We start from the raw sequence: 21671 nt of genomic DNA, 5'->3' as shown, positions 1-21671 counted from the left end.
TTGTAACAAATAAGCAAAGTAGAATAGAACAAATTCACACAGTGGTCATCTCCAGAGCATTAAGCCTCTTTATGCACCTTGATTTGGTCCTGGATCACTCAGCAAGTGGGCAGCAATTTGTATCCTCATAGGTCTTCTGATATTCTTTGTCATTACTTTTATCCAATTTTATAGGGTCTTTCACAATAATTTTTTTTGGTAGTATCTCATTGCATGCATTTTTTTTCCTGGTTCTCACTTTACTCTAGGTCCATTCATACTTCCCAGGATTCTCTGAATTTGCCCTTTTCATCATTTCTCTTGGAATAATATCAATACCATAATTTGTTGAAACAGTCATTCCCTGGATTCTAGTTGTTTAGTTTTGAATTCTTTTCTCTTCTTCTCCCTTTTTGGTCCCCACCCTTCAAGATCTTGAATATTGTTTTGTTATTTTCTCATCCCATTACCCCACATTTCCTTAACTTAGCTTGTTTCCCTGCATTGTATAATGTAGTTTTACATCATACACTTTGTTTGTGCATAATGTGTGCATGCTCATGTGTGTGTGTGAAATCCTCTTTGTCTGACGTAGACAGTAGTGAGGTTCATCCTGTGTGAGCACAACCTACCCTTCCTCTTTATTTTGTTTACTCTTTTCCTTACACATCTCAGTTATGAGAGTAAGCAAGTTCTACTTCCTTCTCACTTTGTCCTCTGGTTCTCATAGATCTAGACAGTTTCATTTGTGATTTATTGAATATAATATTGATCCTTTTATTTAAAAAATTTTATGAATCCTTTGATTCTTAAGTTGTTTCTCTTGGCCTACTTCCAACATCAGATACTTTATATTTTCTTCACTTTTTTCCCTGCCTTTTGATTTTTGTGTTAATATGTTTTCTCATGGTGTTGTTGATTTCTGTGTGTTTCAGACTAATATTTAAGAAGTTCATTTTTTAATTTGACCATGTTCTCTTCTAAGCTGCTTATTTTCCTTCCAAATTTATCCTTTAGAGCTTTGTTTTAATTTTGATCTTTTACTTCCTTTTAGGTATTCATGCATTCCTTGTGGAAAATCTCATTTTTTCCCCCTTTAAGTTGTTCCTTATGGTTGTTATGGACTTAGCTTCTCTCTGTAGGTTGGATTTTTTAGTATCTCTGGATTATTTAGGGTAGTTGTATTTTTTCTGTTTATTTACTTTTCCTGCCTTAATTCCTTAATTGAAGCTTTTTGCCAAGATCAGGCACAGACCTATGGGTTTTGGGATAGGGACTTAATTGGGACTCCATGCGGGTCACCTTGGTTCCTGTAGTGACCTTCACCTCCTGGCTTGTGTTTAGATTTAAGGCCTTCTTGGATCTTTGAGGTTTAGAGCACTGAATCTTAAGGAACATTCTCTGTGTTGTCTCAGACAAGAGTGCCAGGGACCTTAGAACCTCTTGGTCTGAAGTGCTGCTGTATCTGGGCTGGTCTCTATTGCTTTGCTTTTCTCCTAAGGTTGGCCCTGTGGGTTTATGATCATCCTTGGGCTTTCTTGTGGGATCAGTCTTCTTATGCTGCCTTCAGAGACAAAGTCTTAGAGCTATAGCTATCTCTGACTCTGTTCTGGTCACACTGGGAGTTTTTGTCTTGTTTATCTGTGCTAGTGCTGGCTTTGCCTGAAGACCCTCTTTTCTGATGACTGAGTTTCTTTGTGACTTTTTGTGCAGCTTGGTGATCTGTGAAGTCACTTTCTGAAGTTTCTCACTATATTTTTTGATCATTATTGGTTTCATACTGTTGTTTTCTTTTTGCTGGACTATGTGCTGCCTGCCTGCCTTTCAGGATAGAAGTTCCATGAATTTTTCTATAGCACTTGAAAAATCACACAGTACATTTAAATAAATGCTCAGTTGAAACTCTCATCAGCCCCTGTCAGGGTAGTTACTACAAGTGTTACTGCTATATATAGATTAGGGAACCAAGACCAGATTAAGTGACTTGGCCCTGGCCACACACCTACTAGATGATGAGATTTTAACCCAGGTTTTATAGACACAGAATTCAGAAATCTCTCCACTCTACCAAACTTCCCCACCAGATTTCTTTGCTTCTATTTTCCACATTTGTAAAATGAGGTAATTGAATGAAATGACTCCCAAGATCTTCCTAGCCCTAAAAGTTTATAACTGTCCTCTTGCCTCTGAGTAATAATAATAATATCTTGCCTCTCTCCTATCGAGTCAACAAGTTCTTGGATCCTTCCTTGAGTGTCTATGACATCCATCTCTTCAGCCCTGACCTCTCTTCTGAACTTTAGTCCCGCATCTCCAGCTGCCTTTAGAGTTAACTATGCCAGGATGTTGCCCTAGCATCTCAAATTTAGCAGATATAAAGCCAAACTTCCAATTCCACTCATTCTGAAAATTGCTCTTACTATTTTTCCTTGTTTTCATAAGTATTTCCAGATGTTTTATCCAGTCTCCTCTAACACTGAAAGTTTGGTGCTATATTGGACTCTTCCTTTCCCCCTACCTCCCCTATCCAGTAAGTTATATCTCTTTAGCATCCCTCGAATCTGTTCTATTCACTCCTTTCCCACTACAACTATCATGGCAGAGGCCTGTATTATCACTCTTCTGGGTTGTGCAGTGGTTTCCTGAAAGAACTTTGTATTTACTTTCTCTCTCTAAGTAGTTTTCCCACCATTATCAAAATAATCTTCTTCATGCATTATTTTGCTTAAGTCAGTTTCTTTGCTCAAAAATCTTTAATAGCTTCTAATTCTGCTGACTAAAGCTTTTCTTTTTCACTTTGCACCTGAGACTGTCCACTTTTTGGTACCACTACCTTTCAGGCTCCTCTGATCTTACTCCCCTCCACAATATATTTCAACCAAACTGAACTCTTCTCTGTATTCTGAACACAAGCTTAATTTTGGCTCCCCCATTTTTGAGTCTTTGTTCATGATGCTCCTTATGCTTTCTTTTTTAAACCCATACCTTCTGTTTTAGAGTCAATACTTTGTATCTATCCCAAGGCAGAAGAGTGGTGAGGGCTAGGCAATTGGGATTAAGTGATTTGCCTAGTGTTACAAAAGAAGTGTCTGAGATCAGATTTGAACCCCAGACCTTCCATTTCTGGGCCAGGCTCTCAATCTACTGAGCTAGCTGCTCCTTCCTTATACCTTTAAGGTCTGTGATTTCCCCTTTTTTCCTACAAATTCTTAAAAATAAAGCTCAAATGTCCCATCTGCCAGAAAGCTATGCCTGACTGCTTACACTCATAGTGATAAAGACCTTCTCCCTCTGGATCTTATACAGCATTTTATTTTGCATAGAGGATATGTTAAATCATGATTTGTGTCTGTATTTTATTCCCTTTCCAGAGCATAAGCTCCATGAAGATAGAAACCCAGTCTTTCCATCTCTTTCTGTATGTAGCCCTGCATTCTGCACCATAACAGTGTTATATAAGGTTTCTCAAAAGTCTTTAAAAAAACCTATAAAAGCTTACACTACACTAAGACTGGAACACCCTCCATGAGTACTGATTGAAAAAAAAAATGGACCTTTTTTTCTATGAGAATAAAAGGCTTAAGGATCTTGGAGAACTATTATATAGAAAAGAATTCTGCTGAGAGAATTTAGAACCATGACTATAAATTGCTAAGTGGCAGATTTCATTTTAAAGTAGGAGAAATTACATCTAGGTATAAGGGCTACCTCAGGAAATAATGGAGGCTTCCTTTTTAGGAATCAGACTGGATAACCTCTCCTCTGGTATGTTGTTGAGAATAGGGTTTGGGTTCTGAAGGCCCTTCCAATTCTAAGATTCTGTGAACATATCTAAATTTTTCTTTTCCTATTCTCCCATGTAACAACATAGATCTTGAGTTGCTGGGAAGCTTAGAAGTCCTCTAGTCAAACCTCCTTGTTTTAAATATAATGAAACAGAAGCCCATAAAGGTTAGGGGATCTGTTCCTACAATATTCAAGTAAGCCATGCTTACTAGGAATAATTCAGGGTTGAATTCATGACCTCCAACACCAAATCTAATACATTATACTATGTTTTTTTCTAGCTCTTCTTAATGTCTGCAGAACTTAACTTGTTCCTTTCCATTGTGCCTTTGCTAATTTTTAAATTTTTTTTTCACGTGGAATATCTTCCTTCTTCTTAGATTTTGTCTAGAACAGGTACATCCTTCAAGATCCAATTTAAATGTCAATTCTTCATAATCTTCTTTGATCTCTCTTCTCTGAACTCATGGAGTGCTTACTGTTTGTACTAAGTTATTTGACATTTATTTTTATCACCATGTTTTAAGAGGAAATCCAGGAACAGGAATTAAAAAACCTGGGTTCTAGGCCTGTTCCTACCAAATGATCTTAAGCAGACCATAACTTTGTTACTTCCAATTTCCTCATCTGCAAATGGATGATTAGAGGAATATGGAGAAGTGGATATAAACCTAGCCTTGGAGTCAGAAACATGAGTTCAAATTCTGCCACTTATTAGTTGTATGGTTGTGTCTCTTAGTGTTGTTTAGAAAAAAATGGACCTATTTCTATAAGAATAAAATACTTGAGCATGATAATTCACCAAGTATTTGAAGAACTTATATATAGAAGAGACATCAAACTTATTCTGGTGAGAGAATGTAGAACTATGATTAGAAGTTGCCAAGGTACATAACCTATATAAATCTCTAAGAGTAAGTGACAGATGAGTTGTTAATCTTCATGGAAAATTTTTCTGTACTGATGATGAAATCACAGGTCTCAACCCCTCTCCCCCACCACCAAAAAAAGAAAGGAAAAGAAGAAAAGAAAAGCTAATATGTGTTCTGCAAATCTGGAGAGGGTGGGTGTTTGTGAAGATCAAATAAGCTAATGTAGAAAATTGCTTTCAAAAATACAAAGAGCTGCAGAAATTCAAAATTACTGTTGTTTAGCTTCTCCCTGTAGCTTTATTTTCCTTTTGTCTCTTGGCTGTAGGAACTCAGCAGGCCCTTGATAAATATTTGCTACATGAATGGCAGGAGGGATAAAGCTCTTGGGTTGAAGTTCTAGGCCATTGTTTAACTGCCATGAGTACGCTCCCTCTCTGAAAGGGGGGAAATGACAGATAAAAGATCAACATGTTAAAGAGAGGCTTTGCTAGTTCTGGATGGGAGATCTGTTTTGGAATTAATTTCAGGCACTTATGCTAAGAAAACACGATCCCAGCAGGAAAGCTAAGTAACCAACTTACTGAATCCCAGAGGACATTGATGGGACATTTTCTGTATGTCTCTAATGTTTTCAGAGGATTAGTTTGGATGGAGTGCTTTGGCTTGGCCTCTTTTTATACAAGGCATTCATTAGCGTTAAGAAAAGTGTTTACGGGGATTAATGTCTGTATTAAGAAGAGTAAATGTCGTACTACTTTGAGAGCTTGTTATAGGAAACATTTGGAGAAAATCTCAAGTCTGAATAACCATAATCTCTTAATTGGATAGGATATAATGTGGCTTCTTTTACTGACAGGATTTGTTTTTGTTTTTGTTTTTTAAACTTGTTTTATTTTTATAGAGAATCAGCACTTTGGTGAGGAAATTGTACCTAATAAAAGGATTTCACGAAATTTTATAATGAGTATTTTTCATTTTCATTTTAGTGCCAACTTTCACTCATGAATGTCACATGAGTATCATATTGAGAGTAAACTACTTCTGACAGATTTTCAAAGACAATGAGAGGGTTGTAATGTAGGGAATAGAGAGCTGATTTGGAGTCAGGGAGACTTGGGTTCAAGTACCACCTGTTCTGTTTAGTGACTTTGTGACCCTGGATAAGTCATTTAACCTCTCAGCACTCTAGGTAACTCTAAGACTAGAGGTTGCAAATAAGTTACTGACCTGCATTGTTAGATGGGATAGATTATCTTTTGTGCCCTGCCTTGGGAAGAGTTTGAGCAGAAGTTGGATGGTTGCTTCTCGGGGATCTTATGAAGGGGATTCAACTCGATGACCTCCAAAAGTTCTTCTAAGGATAAGATTATATGACTGTTTTCTGAGACTTACCAAAAAACCCCCAAACAAATAAGACCATAGAAATTATTAGACTGTCATCTATTTTCTTCTTTTTCAAGAAGTATATTCCCTAAGATAACAAACCTATATGCTACTTGTCAGGAAGTTATCATAGCAAAGAAGGTCAGAATTTTGTGTTTGTATGTTCAATTTAGCTTTCCTCTAATTTTATAGCTGTAGAGGAACTAGACTGTCTTGTGGTGGTTTTGGTTATAAAGGGAACTTGGTGATAGTCTCGATAGTTTAGCAAAAATGTACAGTATATATACTCCTGGACAAACCTTTCAGTGAATGTTTGATGATGATGAATCATATGCCATGAAGGCTTAACACTTAAAAAAATTTTTTTATGGATGTTTTATTTTTATTTTTTAGTTGTATTTTTATTATGAACTTAAAAATAGTGAACAAACATTTCAACCTACAAATTACAAAAAAAAATTCATATAAAGCCATGAACTCTTATTTCATTTTTTATATTAAATTTAACCAGGTGATAAAATTTCCTTTTTTACTTCCTCTTCTGGCTAAGAGATTTTATTTTTTATTAATTAGAAGTTTTCAATACTATTATTGTTTTGGTTTCCCCTACAATTTGTTTTGTACATCCATATGTATGACGTTCAATGATAAGTTTATTTGAAATTAAGTTAGATTGAATTTTTATCTCAAGTTTTTATTTATAGACTCACAAAACATTGTAGATCATCCCTTCCCCCTTCCTCATTTGACATTCTGAAGGGCTGAGTTGTCAGGTTCTGTTTGCCACCTCTCCTGAGGTTCTCAAGATTCATCTCATAGTGCTTAGCTTTGGCATTTCTAATCAAATGTATATTGATATATTCCTTATGTCTGTCCTCTCTTCTTTCATTAGACCATTTAGCCTTTGCCTTCAATAATTATTTTATTTCTCCCTGCTGTCTGGGGAGAACTAAATCAGGAGTTTTAAGTAATTATAAGCCACAAAACATTGCATAATTGAAATTTCCTGACCTTGTTGATTTTTTGAGAGAGCAAATGTTGAACTGGCCATCTTTTGCCAGCTAACAATAAACTTTGTCTTGGACCTTGTAATATGGCCACTATTTCTCTTTATAAGAATCCCACTATTATACTTGTGTCCGTACTCTTCTTCTAAAGATAAAGGTATGTGACTCCCTCTGCTTGTTCTCTAACAAGCTGAAATCCGTAAAGGGAAGCATTATTGAACTTTTTACTTTTTCCCTTCCCTAAAAAAAAACAGAAGTAGCTGAAAGTTCTATAATCAGACTGTCAGGTCAGTGTCTCCAGACAGACTTATTCATGCAACCCACATTCTTGTTACACTGTAGCTACTTGTACCCACTTCTTGCTCCGGCTGGACATCTCATGTCCTGTATCTTTGTCTTTGTGTAAGCTGTTCTCTATGTTTGGACTACAGTCAAGTAAGTAGTCAAGTGGATAGAACACTGGACTTGGAGTCAGGCAGATCTGAGTTCAAAATGGGCTAGCGGTGAGTGTGATTCTGGGCAAGTCACTTTATCACTTTCAACCTTCATCTGTAAAATGGGGACAATATATAGTACCCACTTAATAAGTTTGTTGTGAAAATAGAAAGAGAGAAAACACTTAAAGCATTTTGTAAATCTTAAAGCACTTTACAAATAAATGCTAGCCATTATTAACTTTTTCACTTTTTAGACCAGTAGCTTACTTCAAGGAACAACAATGATGCTGTCCCTTTTAGGAAGACCTTTCTGATTCCTTTGCTTTTAATATTTCCTCTCTCCTTCCTCAGATTACCTTATGTTTACTTATGCATGTGCATATTATATACTGCCTCAGTTAAAAACAAGATTTTTGAGGACAGTGGCTTTGGATCTTTATCTTTGTGGCCCCAACACCTAGCACATAGCAAGCAGGAGCCCAAATATAATTTTTGTTGATGAATTGGCATTTTTTTTTTTGGTTCCTAAGTTGTTTCCAACAGATGTTTCTTTATCTTTTTTTGGTTAAACTAATTATTTTTTCCTTCCATTTTGCAAAACTCAGAGGCCAGAAGATAATTCCTCTCTCTGTGGATTCAATCCTCTTATGATTCATCTAAATTTAGAACTTGTTATTATTTTGATCAATGTGTTTACATAAATGATTAATGATATTTATTTTAGTTCCTTGAAGAGATCTAGATAATTTTTACATTTCTGTTTTTTCCTATGATTCCCAAGGCATTCTTGGTATCTTAAATTTTGCCTTTTCTTTCTGAAGTCTGTTCATTGAAAAGAATTCCCTGCTATTTTTAATGATGCAAATTGACAAAGGTGCAGAATTTTCTGGGATAGGCTAGTCTTAGGCTTCTGTGTGCTGAATTCTTGCCAAAAAAAAAAAAAAAGATTTTAAGGAGCAGGAACTTGACCGGGGCATCATAACTTTGTAGTAGGCTTCTGAATGCTAATAGATTTTTTTTAAGTTTTAGAGAATGATTCAGTTATTAGTTAATTTTATAAAATCTCTTCTCACCTACATTAGCTTTTTGGCTAATGATCTTAACAACTTAGTGTAAATTTACATTTCTTCTAAAGAATACAATGCTTAAGGTATTTAACATTAAATATAGCACTGTATCCAAAGCTATACTTATTAATTACCTCTTCTCCCCTCTGGCCCCGTTATCTTCCTATTATCTTCTTTCCTCTTGATGATGGCACCATCATTTTTCAGTGGCACCCTCCCTTCCTTTCCTCCCTCCCTCCCTCCCTCCCTTCCCTCCCGTCCCTCCCTCCCTTCCTCCCTCCCTCCCTTATTCCCTCTCTCCCTCCCTCTCTCCCTCCCTCCCTGCCTCCCTCCCTCCCTTCCTCCCTTCTTCCCTCTCTCCCTCCCTCCCTCTCCCTCCCTCACCCCATCTCTCCCCTGTCCCCCTTACCTTCTGTCTCAGTATTGATTCCAAGGCAGAAGAGTGGTACTAGCCCAGGATCACACAGCTAGGAAATGCCTGAAACCATAGTTGAACCCAGGACCTCCGACCACCAGGCCTGGCCCTCTATCCCCTGAAAGATTGCTTCTGAGAGGTGGTATAGTGGATAGAGCTTTGGATCTGGGGATGTGAAGTTCAAATTAGATCTCTCTGTGACCTTAGGCAAGTTGCTTAACTTCTATCTACTTCAGTTTCCTCAACTATAAAATGTGAATAATGGTATCTACCACCCAGTGTTATGGTGAGGATCAAATGAGATAATATTTGTATTTGTAAATTATTTGTAAATTGTAATGTAAATTACAATTTGTTTTATATATTTATATAATTATAAATTACAATTACAAAAATGTAAAAATAAAAAAAATATTTGTAAAGTGCGTAGTATAGTGCCTGCTACATTGAAGGCTTGGAATAAATCTTTGTTTTTTGTTTTTAAAAAAGGAACCATTTCCACGTCTCCATTAGGAGTTAATTCTGATTCTTTGTCTGACCCTTTTAAATTAAGGAAGGACCTGCTTGGAAAAGTATTCAAGAGCTCATATGTATAATTAATACAGTTTTGAGGATTAATACCTATTCAATGAGAGTTCATGAAACTCTGAGAAAAATCTGTTAAATAATAAATGAGATTTATTATATAACCAAATAAGTCAAAAACAAGATGTCTTATTTTCAGCCAAAAGACTAGGAGATAATTTCTATAGGTTTTTTTAGTGCCTATTTTGGTTTCAGGGCAACTTGCTTTGTTTACTCATAACACTGATATTTTAAATATTAGCCTTCAAAAGAGAAATATTGTGATACCTGGCCTCATCTTTTATAATTCTTAGCCAGCATTAACAATGTTAAACAGTTTGCTAAATCTAGAAAGATCTAGAATATTTATGATGTGTGCTTTTAAGACTGAATACTCCAGGCTCTCTTTATGTATTTTACTGAGGTGGAAAAATAACCATAACTTTTAAAATTCTATATATTGAAGTTGGTTTTATGTATACTCTATATTGGTTTCACGCACAAGTAGTGGTAGAGCATTATAGAAACATGTGTGGTATTCCTTTGCTGGTGGTAGAAGTTTGTAGTCAAATTTCAGTTACTGATTAGGAAGGAGTTCTTGGGGTATATTTGTTGTAGGAACCCCAAGATTCTTCCAATAAATGTGTGGGAGTATTTAAAATAAAAGTAGGGCCTACTCTGTTTTTTCTAGAATTTTGAGGTTCCTAAGAAACTAACATAATTAGGTTCAGTTTTTAATGTCAGCAGACTGCAAACATTGATTTTGGAAGGCCAGTCCTTCTTAGTGTGACATTCATTGAATGAGTTTCAGGGAACCTGTCACATGTGTCTTTGAAAAAGTTGACTAAAACCTGATGGACAGGTAAATCGTGATAGGTCATATTGTCTCATATCTTTCTGATGGACCCTCAGAAATCAGGACAGAAAATCTTTTCATTGAAAAGAATTAAAGACATCGAGTGAACATTATTAAGAACCTTGAAATTTTTCCTTTATTCATAAGACTTATGTTTGATCAGCTTTTTTTTTTTTAATCAGTATTTTGATGGTAAGTTCAGGCTTTTCTGCTTTAATTGAGACACTAAAATGGGAGCAGTGTTAACTATATAAACATACTATAAATCTTATAAATGTTAGAGTGAATGATGGATTTATTCAGATATTTGTCAGAATGTGTTTATTTGCCCACATTAGAATCATGCCAGATCTTAGGGCTGTTGGAATGTTAATTCCATGAGCTCTATATTTTATATCTGTTTATGTTCGGTGAAATTAGGTTACTGCCTTGATAGGGCAGTGCAGCACATCAAGACTGGGAAAGATGGGTACTGATCCACCACTAATACCAACTACAGAACTATTTGTAGCAATGGTGAAGGGAAGAGATTTTGACCTTCATTAGAACTATTAGAACTAGAATTAATAGTTCCAAATTTGCTTTTTGGGATTTGAGAAAGTAGCAGTTCTAGCATTATCTAGAAATCAATCTCTTTTACTTTTATTGGCTTCAAGACTTCACTTTGGAATTTTCAACTCTGTTATTGGGGAGTGGGTTCCTTTTAGGGTTAAGGATTGGGTGTCCCAGTGGCCTTGAAAGAATTAATCATCATAGCAGGAGGTATTTCTTTGGTCCATCTGAGATGTCACAGGAATTGTGTAAATCTTTATATGGTACTACCCTGATTTAATACCTCTGTGCAACCACTGAGTTAATTTTCCTGAGCTTTGTTAACAATTGGTAGGTGACTGTGCAGTTAGAACAACTTCCTTACATCTTTTTTGTAGAAATTTTAGCCCTAATATTTGCTCTCTGGCTACATTCCTCTTCCTACTCTCTCTTTCCCTTTTGTGCCCCTCCTTTTCCTGTTCCTTCCTCCCTTTCCCCCTCTCTCAACCCTTGAAAATATTGTCTTGATATTCAGCTGTAAGCTGCAAGATAACATAATCATAAATATGATTAATTCTTGTTAGCATTAGCCTAGATTTTCTTATCTTTTACGTTGGCACTTGTTATCCTCTAACGGTTACCTATAATTACTACCTAAAACTGCCTCTATCTATCTATAACTGCCTATTACTACCACTAATAACAAGCACCTTTCAAATTCCAACCCAATCCAGCCCAATCAAAACCAACCCAATTAATGTTTAATCCAACTCCAATTAGGTCTGTCAATGAAGACAAGCCACCTTCCAAAAAGTTCAAGAAAGAAAAAAAACCTAATAGCTCAAAAGCCAAAAAGCCCTATCACTAAGCTTAGGCACCCAACACACCACCAGCAACCAACTTCTCCTCCACTGTCAGCCCTAACTGTCAGCAACTGACCATTGACCAACTCATGCTGGCCTCTTTTATAGCCTTTTCCTACCTCACTTCCTGTCTCTGTGGTTCTTCTTTCCTGTCTCTATGGATTCTTCTTCCTGTCACTGTGGGTTGGTTAATTCCTATACATCTCTATGCAGGTCCTCCATTAAATTAAAAGAAATTAAAGAATTCTTTTTTACAGATCAATTATTATATTTTGATTTTAAAAAATCCACTCAGGATGGCTAATTATCATAAAAATTAACCTTGCATGTCATGTAAAGATAAAAAACCCCAATTCTTTTAAAAAGTGGTAAATTCCAAATAAATAAGAGATCATGACTTCAAAATAATAGGAGATAGCTTTTTGTTCATGTTGAATTTGGTTTTCAAATTCTTTGGATAAGAAAACATACAGGAGTTTAAATTACCATTAAGGAGTTGGAATAAGCCCAACACATTTTTACATTGACATAGGTAACTTAGGCCACCAAGATGATGATTAATTTTATGGGACCTCATTGATAGTAACATGAATATAAAATGTTGATTTTTTTGCATAATTTATCCTCTTTATTAAACATTAGGAAAATTTTTCTTTATGAAGTATTCCTTTAAATAGAAGTGCCCAAGAGCATTTTTAAAAGAAGAGATCATCAATTTGAGGATTAGTGCTTGAGATATGAGTGAATCCTAGCAGAACTAGAAAGGATGTTAAATTATTTAATCTAGGACAATAATTTTTAGATAAAGAAATTGAGACCAAGTTAGGAATCAGTTTTAAAGAGGCATTGCCATTTGAGGATAAAGTGTCCTTGAAATATTCAGATAAATCAGTGGGAAAATAGAAAATGATTCATCTAGAATGCAAAAATCAAATGTGATATACTTGGATGTATGGATACCACACATGTGAGAGGCAACTAAATGACATGGATAAAGCACTGAACCTGGAGGCAAAAAGATCTGACTGAGTTGAAAGCCATCCCCAGACACTTATTACTTATTACCTCTGTGACTCTGGGCAGGCGATTGAACCTTGGCTTATCTCAGTTTCCTCATCTGTAAAATGGGGATAATAATATTACCTACCTTCCAGGGTTGTGAGACTAAAATGAGATAATATATACATAGCACTTTTCAAACTTTTAAGTGCTATATAAATGCAAGCTGTTATTATTAATAGCAATAATAATTAGCAATAATTTTTGTTATTCAGTTTTCAGTTACTTGAACAATTTGCTAGTTGTTTTTTTTAATCTCTTTTTAGAAATAACAGAACATACTTATTTCCTTTTGATAACTCCAAAAGAAAGTTTAAACTTCAGATAAAACTCAAAATCCATACGGGTTACGAGTCCACAGGAAAAGGAACAGAACAGAAGCAGTTTTCAGACTGTCTGTGAGCTTCGCTGTTTGCACTCTAAAAGTGAGATTCTTTCTCAGTAATGAACAAATGAACATACTACTATAGGAATTGAAGTGTATCAATATTGACATTGCTTCTGTCGAAACTGAACCAAAAAATTGAAAGAAGTTGCTCCTAAAAGGATACCTCACAAATTTTCCTTAGAGAAGAATGAATAAAGTTGTTATTTATTAAAAATAAAATTATATTTAATTGAAAAAAACTCAGTTTTCTTTCACTCCCTTCCCAAACCATTGTGGAAAAAAAAAAGAAGAGAAGAGAAAACCCTCTTGTAACAAATAAGTGTAATAAAGCAAAACAAATTCCAGCATTGGCCTTGTCCAAAAACCACACATCCATCCTGCAGTCTGATTTTGTTACCTCTCTGTCAGGAGGTGCGTAGAGTGTGTCATTATTTGCACTCCGGAATAATGGAGTTCCTTTTGGCTTTCAGAATTTTTTTTTCTGTGGTGTTGTTTTGTACATAAATTTAAACAGAGTCATTTTCAGAGTTGGTTTTATCAAGCATGCAAAAGCAATAAGAAATTTATTTCCTTGGACATTTGGTGCCAAGCTGGGTTCATAATGAATATTTTCAGAAAGACCACTTTGAAAATAATTGTAATTTCTGTAGAGACATCTGTTGCAAAGGATTAAAAGGAAAGAGAAATGCAGTGAAGAATTTAGGGAGAGCCTTCCAATTAGATCAACAAATATTTTAATATCTCATAAGTTCAGTGCAAAGATAAACATAAATAAATGAGGGTGGTGAAAATTATGTTGGAAAATATGGTTCAGATATAGGAATGAAGGAGACCAAAGATACAAAGCTTCTGGGGAATCTAATGAAGACTAATGCCAGCACATCATGAACACTTTCATAAAGAAAATCTTGACATGTTATATAGATGAACATAGGATAATATCACAAAAAATGAAATTGGATATATTTTTAACATGTCAGGAATCAATTAATCAGCAAGGTTTTATTATGAGCTTACTGTGTTCCAGGCACTCTGCTAAGCACTGGGGAAATAAAGGCAACAACCAGGCCCTTAAGTTCACATTGTAATGGAGACAATATGTAAATAAATAGGTACTATATATATATATATACATATACATATATATAAATTAAACATACATATATATTAAATATGTTTACAGCTTTATATGGGGGAGGAAAAAGAGACAAAGAGGTGGAGAGACAGAGATTGAAAGATTGAAAGTAGTCTTAGACTAGGGAAAGATCTAGCAGTGAGAGGAACTAAGAAAAGACTACCTTAGAAAGTGGCATTTGAGTTGACCCTTGAAATAATTTATTATTAATGTAGAAATTATTCCAAATTCAACTGCCAGTATACAATCAGATATAGAATTGTTAGAGCGAAGATAAAAATTAAAACAAAACTGTGAAAGCATAAAAACAAGAAAACAGCAACATGCAATTAATACAACTCTAGTTTGGTCTATTAAACAACATGTGAACATGGAAAATAGAGGAAAGGACATAACTGCTAATTACATTCATTTATTACAGAAGTCTAACCAGTTTAACTCAATTGTCATAATGAAGAAACAAAGAAAACCCCTAAAAATTTCCCAAAGTGAAAAAAAAACTTAAGCAGCAAATGAAGAGGCACTGATTATACTGATTTAGAGTATAAATTCATTTTTAAAATCTCAAAGGTTGGGGACAAAATTGTAAGTAGAATTACCTCATAAATCAGAGGGAAAAGAGAAAAACAAATTTTAAGAAAGTTTGATGAAGACTGTTCTTAACAGTCACCTAGTGAAAATAGGAGAAAAAATGAAAAGAGGATAATAAACAGGTGATAGATGAAAAATTGCTGCAAGCAGGGTCCAGCCTTACTTGAGACTACAGGGGTTCCCAACAGGTGGCGAACGATCAGTCAAGAAAATAACAAATGGAAGACAGCTGTATCTTTATGGCCATGGGAATGCTTTGCATCTGATAGCTGCTCCACCATCCTCAGTCTTGATGTTTATTTTTATACCCATTTTCTTGGCACACAGATACATTACCTAACACACATGTCTAAATGGAGATATTTTGATACATTGCCTTTTAACAAATCACTTAACATTCTATATTTTTGTATTGTGATTACAGATAGCATAAAGGTTTCACACAAAATAAATGATTTTGTCACAGGTGGCTTAATTTTCTCACTACCCTGTGAGGAGTTTTGAGCTTACAAACAATCAAGGAAATTTACTTATTACTTTTAATAAAATGGAATAATTAATCAGAAGTTCTTAAAAGACAATTCAACAATCATATCATTGAGGTTGAGGGGTACTGGGAACACAACTCATATTTAATATTAGGCTGATCATTTTTCAGGGTTTACTAGGGAGTTTCCCACTGGTGAGTTACTGGTTTGTAACGTTGAGTCACTGAGGCATGTTGGAGCTTAGTGTAACTGTACATTTTGTATGGACCTTTATGATTGATTTGTGTGTTGACTTCATGAGAATAAATTTCTGTGAGTGGGAAAGTTCTGGCCTTGGCTTGTAGCTGCAGTTTTGCTGGGAATTATGTTCCTAAATAAAAGTTAACCCATGATAGTCTTTGGAATTGGGTTTGAGGGTCTGATCTTTTGATGTTTTAGAGAATTAGGGTACAGGTATTTTGCTCTTGCATTATTCCTTCTGAGACTAGGGGGTATAATAATCATGTCAATTCCATAGGTATGGGATATTGATAAGAGAGGTCATGCAAGGGGGATAGAGTAGGCAATCACATCTTGCCAAGGGCCACTTTGTGGCCTCCTTAGCTACCATGCATGACTCTGTCAAGGTGTCATGGCCTGATGGCTCCCAGGAAAAAATACTCGAAAAGAATGTTAAAATAATCTTTTTTCACCATCAGGGACAGATATGATATGATACTGAAGAGAACAAAAATGAGCAAAGCAGTTGGATAGACTAAATGTACATTTTTAGGGCATTGAGAGATTAAATCTAAAAGGAACACAAAGGGGAAAATATTAAAACTGTGCAAAAGAATACTGGATTTTTAGTATTGCCCTTAAAAAGGTGACTAAGAGAATATCAAGATTTACCAACCCATCTAACCTATATAAAATGTTTTTGTGAGAATAAGATTTTATATGCATACACTTATGAGAATAAAAAAAACATAAAATAATATATTTTTAAAAAATCCTTACCTTCCATCTTAGAATCAATACTGTGTATTGGTTCTAAGGCAGAAGAGTGGTAAGGGCTAGGCAATGGGGGTCAAGTGACTTGCCCAAGGTCACATAGCCAGGAATTGTCTGAGGCCAAATTTGAACTCAGGACCTTCTGTCTCTGGGCCTGGCTCTCAATCCACTGAGCCATCCAGCTGCCCTCTCATAAAAATAATCTTGACAGACTTTTGATCATTAATATCAAGAGAGAGAGAAGTATCAGGATTAGATTTATGATTTTACTAGTATAGGAAATTCTAGATGTTGAAACTTGCTCTAAAAGCACAGACTAGCACCCTCTCTCCAATTTCTAATATTAGAGTTGTGTTGAAAGGTTCCATGATTTGCCCAAGTTCACAGCCTGTATGTATCAGAGATGGGAGTTGAGTGAGACCTTCAGAAAAGAATAGTCACCTGAGTCTTCATTTTTACCTTTTGAGCCTGAAAATATGGAGTTATGTATAGCCTTAGAACTCTTTTAGTTAGAAATAAAGGAAAAGAAAAAAATTTCAAATCTGATTTATAGTTTTCCTGTATTTGCAGTTCCCTATTGACTTTCTTGCTTTGCAATGGAATTTTAAAATGGGTTTTGCTTATTTGTCCTATATCCTGCATCTGTTGTATTCATGGTACAGTTGAAGAGTTTGTTGTAGACTGTTCCTTGTCTGCCCCCTGCTGACACATCAGGCTATGAGCATTTTTTACTTTTTGAACCTGTTCTAGAATCTTTGCTCTTAATTTTTCCCTTCTCTTGGCAGACCCTACTGTAAGGGGTAAATTTAGAGTTTTTTTTTTTAACTGAATATAAATTTAGTTGGTCGCCAGGGATTAATTCAAATCCCAATAAAAATACTCAAGTCCCTTTGAGAATTTTATGGTGGTTTAATTAACATAGAGGGAAGGAATTAAGAAGAAGAGAGAGGGGAAAGGGTATAAGATTTCTCTGGCCAACCTGAGCCAAGGGGAGTTCAGAGACCTTCCAGCCATGAGGCCTCCTCTGAAATGAGGGGCCTCCTAGGAGTATAGTGCTTTTAGGAAAGGTAAAGAAAAAAAAAAAGGAATCAGCCTAAACTCTGAGAGAGCTCAGGGAAGACACCTCACCTGACCCATGTCAAGATTCCAAGACACCAAAACGTTGCTACAAGCCAAACCCAGACAAGAGCTGCAGGCACGCCAAGATGCCCAGCACGTTGCCACCAGCCAAGTGTCTGGGAAAAGAGCCTGGAGAGAGGAAGTGACATGAAATATATAGACTGGTTTTTTTACATCACTTCCTGCATCTCACATGTACCAGTGGTAGCTTAAGCTTGACTTAAGACAGCCCAGGGGGGTCTGTCAGTTGTTTCTGATTTGTCATTTGCTAACACATATCTGTCATAGGCCATCCTTCTCAACATTTAATCCTTAACTAGGGGTGTAGACATTCCTGTTTGTTAGACTAAACAGGGTGGAGTAAATCTAAAATTCACACTACCAAGCATGGAAGGTGAAAGGTCAGTCTTCTAAGATACCATGCCCAAATTTAATTTGATTTTCATTATGTTTCTTATCTAGATAATTTTTAAATGTCTTAAATTTTAAGTAGTGTTTGTTAAGTAAAACAGCTATACTTGACAAAGAAGATTATTTGTCATTTGGACTATGATAGTGACTTCTGCATATTTTCTCTATGCCTCAAATAATCTTATACACTACAGTCAGACTAATTGTCCTAAAGGACAGCCTTAATTATTTTATTCTCCTCAAAAATATTTCACAGCCCCCCATTACCTGCTTGATAAATCCAAGCTCTTTTGTATTTTTTTCCATGATTTTGCCCCAACCTTCCTTTTCAGTTTTATCTTTATCACTATTCATAAGTATGAACTAAATTAGGTTATTCACTGTGCCACAAATTATTATTTTTAAAAATAATTTGTTTTTAGTGTTAATTTGTTAAATTTTTGAGTTTCAAAAGCCCTCCTTCCCTCTACTCCCCACTCTACTGTTGTAGATAAAAGTTAAATGTGTGTGACTTTGCAGACTGACAGCAAAAGGACAGAATTCTGGAATTCTGAGTATAGCAGCTGCTGTTGGGGAGAGACAGTTAAGCCTAGGACCATGGCTTTTTCAGTCTGTATGGACCTGAGGAGAATTAGCTTGTCCCTGTGGTTTTGACTGCTTGATCATCACATCTTATTTCTGCTTAGAGAATCCTGTACCTGTTGACCTTTTGACACCAATTGAGTTCCTGTACTGTGACAACTAACAGCTGAGCATGAGACCATTGCTGGGCCCTGTCAGACTTGCACACAGACTTTTTATCATTAGATTATCCAAGGGGTGTTTAGCATTAGCTTAGATAAGTTTAGTAATTTTGGGATATATAGTGAGAATAGGAAATAAAGTAGAGAACCACTCAGAAGCAATCTCTCTGTGGAGAGATTTGTAGATCCAGAGAGCTATAGATATTTATAATAATGAAAGGTATAACCGAATCCCTTTCACCCTATCCTTATTGCATCAAAACACCTGTAATTTATAACCTAGGGTATGCTGGCTCTGCCTGCACAATAGCCATTCCCAAACCAGTTTACTGGCCTAAATTATCATCCAAACTCATCCCCTGAAACTCTGTTATATCACCACCTACCAAAGGGCAACTAATATGACATCAGTTATACATTTGAAGTCATGCAAAACATATTTCCATGTCAGTCATGTTCATGTCAAAAATTAATATGTATTTCTTACCTGGTATATAATAGCATGTCATTGATTCATTTTTCTGAAATTCCTTCCTCTTTCCAGTATCCTTTCCTGTTTTCCAATATATACTTTCTGTCAAAATCCTAGTAGTCCTTTAGTGTGTAATTCAGATGATCATGTTTTTTTCCCTCAACTTTAAAATTTTAAAAATTGTATTTTTCTATAAAATTTTATTTATTCTTTTGGCTCCAATGCACCCTTTTTCATGGAAACATTCTTGATCACCTTGAATAAAAGTGATCTCTTTTTGAAACTTACAGTATTGTTTTGTATCTTTTTTCCAGTGTTCTCTGTCTTAAATTAATCAGTGTAACCTACTTGACTTACCTACTTGTAAACTTCTTGGCTATGTTTTTTTTTTTAATCCTTACCTTTTATCTTAGAGTGGATACTTTATATTGGTTCCAAGAGAGAAGAGTGGTAAGGCCTGGGTGGTGGGGGCTAAGTGGCTTCCCCAGGGTCCCAAAGATAGGAAATATGAGGCCAGATTTGAACCCAGGACCTCCCTTCTCTTAGTCTTGGCTTTCCATCTACTTAACCACCTAGCTGTCCGCTATATCTTGGTTTTTATTTATTTTCATACTCTCCATAGCATTTAGCACTGTGCCTTACACATAGTAATTATCTACAGCAAACAGTTGTCAAAGAGTCTCCCTAGGCAAAAAACTAATCTCACTGTGGTGAACTTGAAGATAAATCTGTCCTAATTTGGCTAGGCTGATTCTCAGAAAAATAGACATTCAACCTGTCCCAGGACCCAATCTTGAAGCCTTTCCATTGGGTAGAAATTGCCCAGGTTTGTGCTCTGATGGCAGAGATTGAGAATCCAAGGTTCCTTCTACAAGTCCCCTAAATGTCAAGTACATTAATGTTCAGGCAATATCTTAATGCCTAGTTCTTTAGTTTACTAAAGCACTTGACTTCCATGAATGGTGGCATGAACCCATTGAATGAAGAAGGACATTTTTTTTAGTACTCAGAAGTTTAGACAGATGCAATTAAAAAATTTTAAAAAAATCCAAATCTCAGAATGTTTTTTGTAGTACTTATGAAGATAGTATGCAGTGTTTCTATAAATTATACTATGATGTAGCAACGTGCTTGTGATTTGCTGAGTCCGAGAGAAGTGTAATTTGTGGTGCAGAAATGCTTTTTTAAAAAAATTATCTTGATTTTCATTCAAAACACACTTCCAATATTGGCCATTTTTGTAAGAGGACACTCCTACATAACCCAAACCCCCAAAATAAAGCCATAAATACACTGATGTTATAGATTAATCGAACTGTTCTTTCTCTTGAAGTGATTCGCATTGCTTGATATAAGTCTATCAGGATTGTCTCATGTTTAGTGCATTGTTGAGAGTAGCCAAGTTTTGATCATCTTACCACATTGCTGTTACTGTGTACACATTTTTCCGGGTTCTGCTTATTTCACTCTGCATCAGTTCTGAACATCTTTCCAACTTTTTTGAAATCATGTTGCTTATCAAAAAATGCTTGGAAAAAAATCATTGGTTAAGCAAGGTTAGAATAGGATCAGGGGTCCAGGTAGGTGGTCAGTGGATAGGGAGCCATTCCTGGAGACAAGACATCCTGGAGTTCAAATCTGCCCTCCCCACTTCCTATCTGTGTGACCCTGGGCAAGTCATTTAATCCCTATTGCCTCACTCTTCTGCTTTGGAACCCACACTTATATAATTAGAAATCTGTTACCCTAAAAACTACATTTCCTGGGAGCCCACTGACTTCCTGTCATTACGGATTTCCTGTAGACAGAGGAATAAATTCAGTGGGTGTTCCTGGTCTTACCTCTTTGCTTCCTGTTGACTGTGGTGGTAAGCAGGGATTTTGAACAGGCTGATTAGCCATGGACACGTGGTCTTTTATTTTGTTACCTTTTCATTCCTTTACTTCTAATGATCATTAATAAATCTCTTAAAATCTCTTTTTATTATTTGAGATTAATTTTAATTTTTATACACTTAATATCAATTCTAAGACAGAAGGTAAGAATTTTTTAAAAATAGGATCAGGAAACCATTAATCATGCTCCAGTTCTATACTCTTGCTATCCTGAGGGCTACCATGGCAAATATTATGACCCTAGACTAAGGTAAGGTGACAGAATTAGAGGTTGAAAGTATAGAAAGAGCAAGGTTTGCTGAGAAAGTAAATCAAAACTTTGACTTGGAGGACTGAGTGCCTGGCACACAGCAGACACTTAAAAAATACTAGTTGATTGACTCCCTTTAGTGGATTAAGTAGTGAACGCAGTAGTGAAGTAGTAAACTTAAGTAGTTAACTAATAGAAATAACAAGATAATAATTTTTTAAATTCTTGATTTTTAATTTAAATATTTATTATATTTTCATACAATGTAATTAATATCAAATAAATACCATATATTATTTTATAAAAAATTAAAATTTAAAATTCCTGCAGACCATAGTATGTCTCTCCAATTATACATAAATCTGAT

At 35.5% G+C, this 21671-nt stretch overlaps 1 protein-coding gene across 3 annotated transcripts in view; it reads left to right on the top strand.

Annotated features, from left to right (window-relative positions):
* The window catches only part of TPD52 (tumor protein D52), a 371490-nt gene that overhangs the window by 67999 nt on the left and 281820 nt on the right, over positions 1 to 21671 (top strand). The window lies entirely within an intron of this gene.

Source organism: Monodelphis domestica, chromosome 3 (genome assembly GCF_027887165.1).
Source record: "Monodelphis domestica isolate mMonDom1 chromosome 3, mMonDom1.pri, whole genome shotgun sequence".
In the NCBI taxonomy this organism is placed as follows: Eukaryota; Metazoa; Chordata; class Mammalia; order Didelphimorphia; family Didelphidae; genus Monodelphis; species Monodelphis domestica.
Note: the sequence above shows the minus strand (reverse complement) of the source record. Positions and strands in the feature narration are given on the sequence as shown.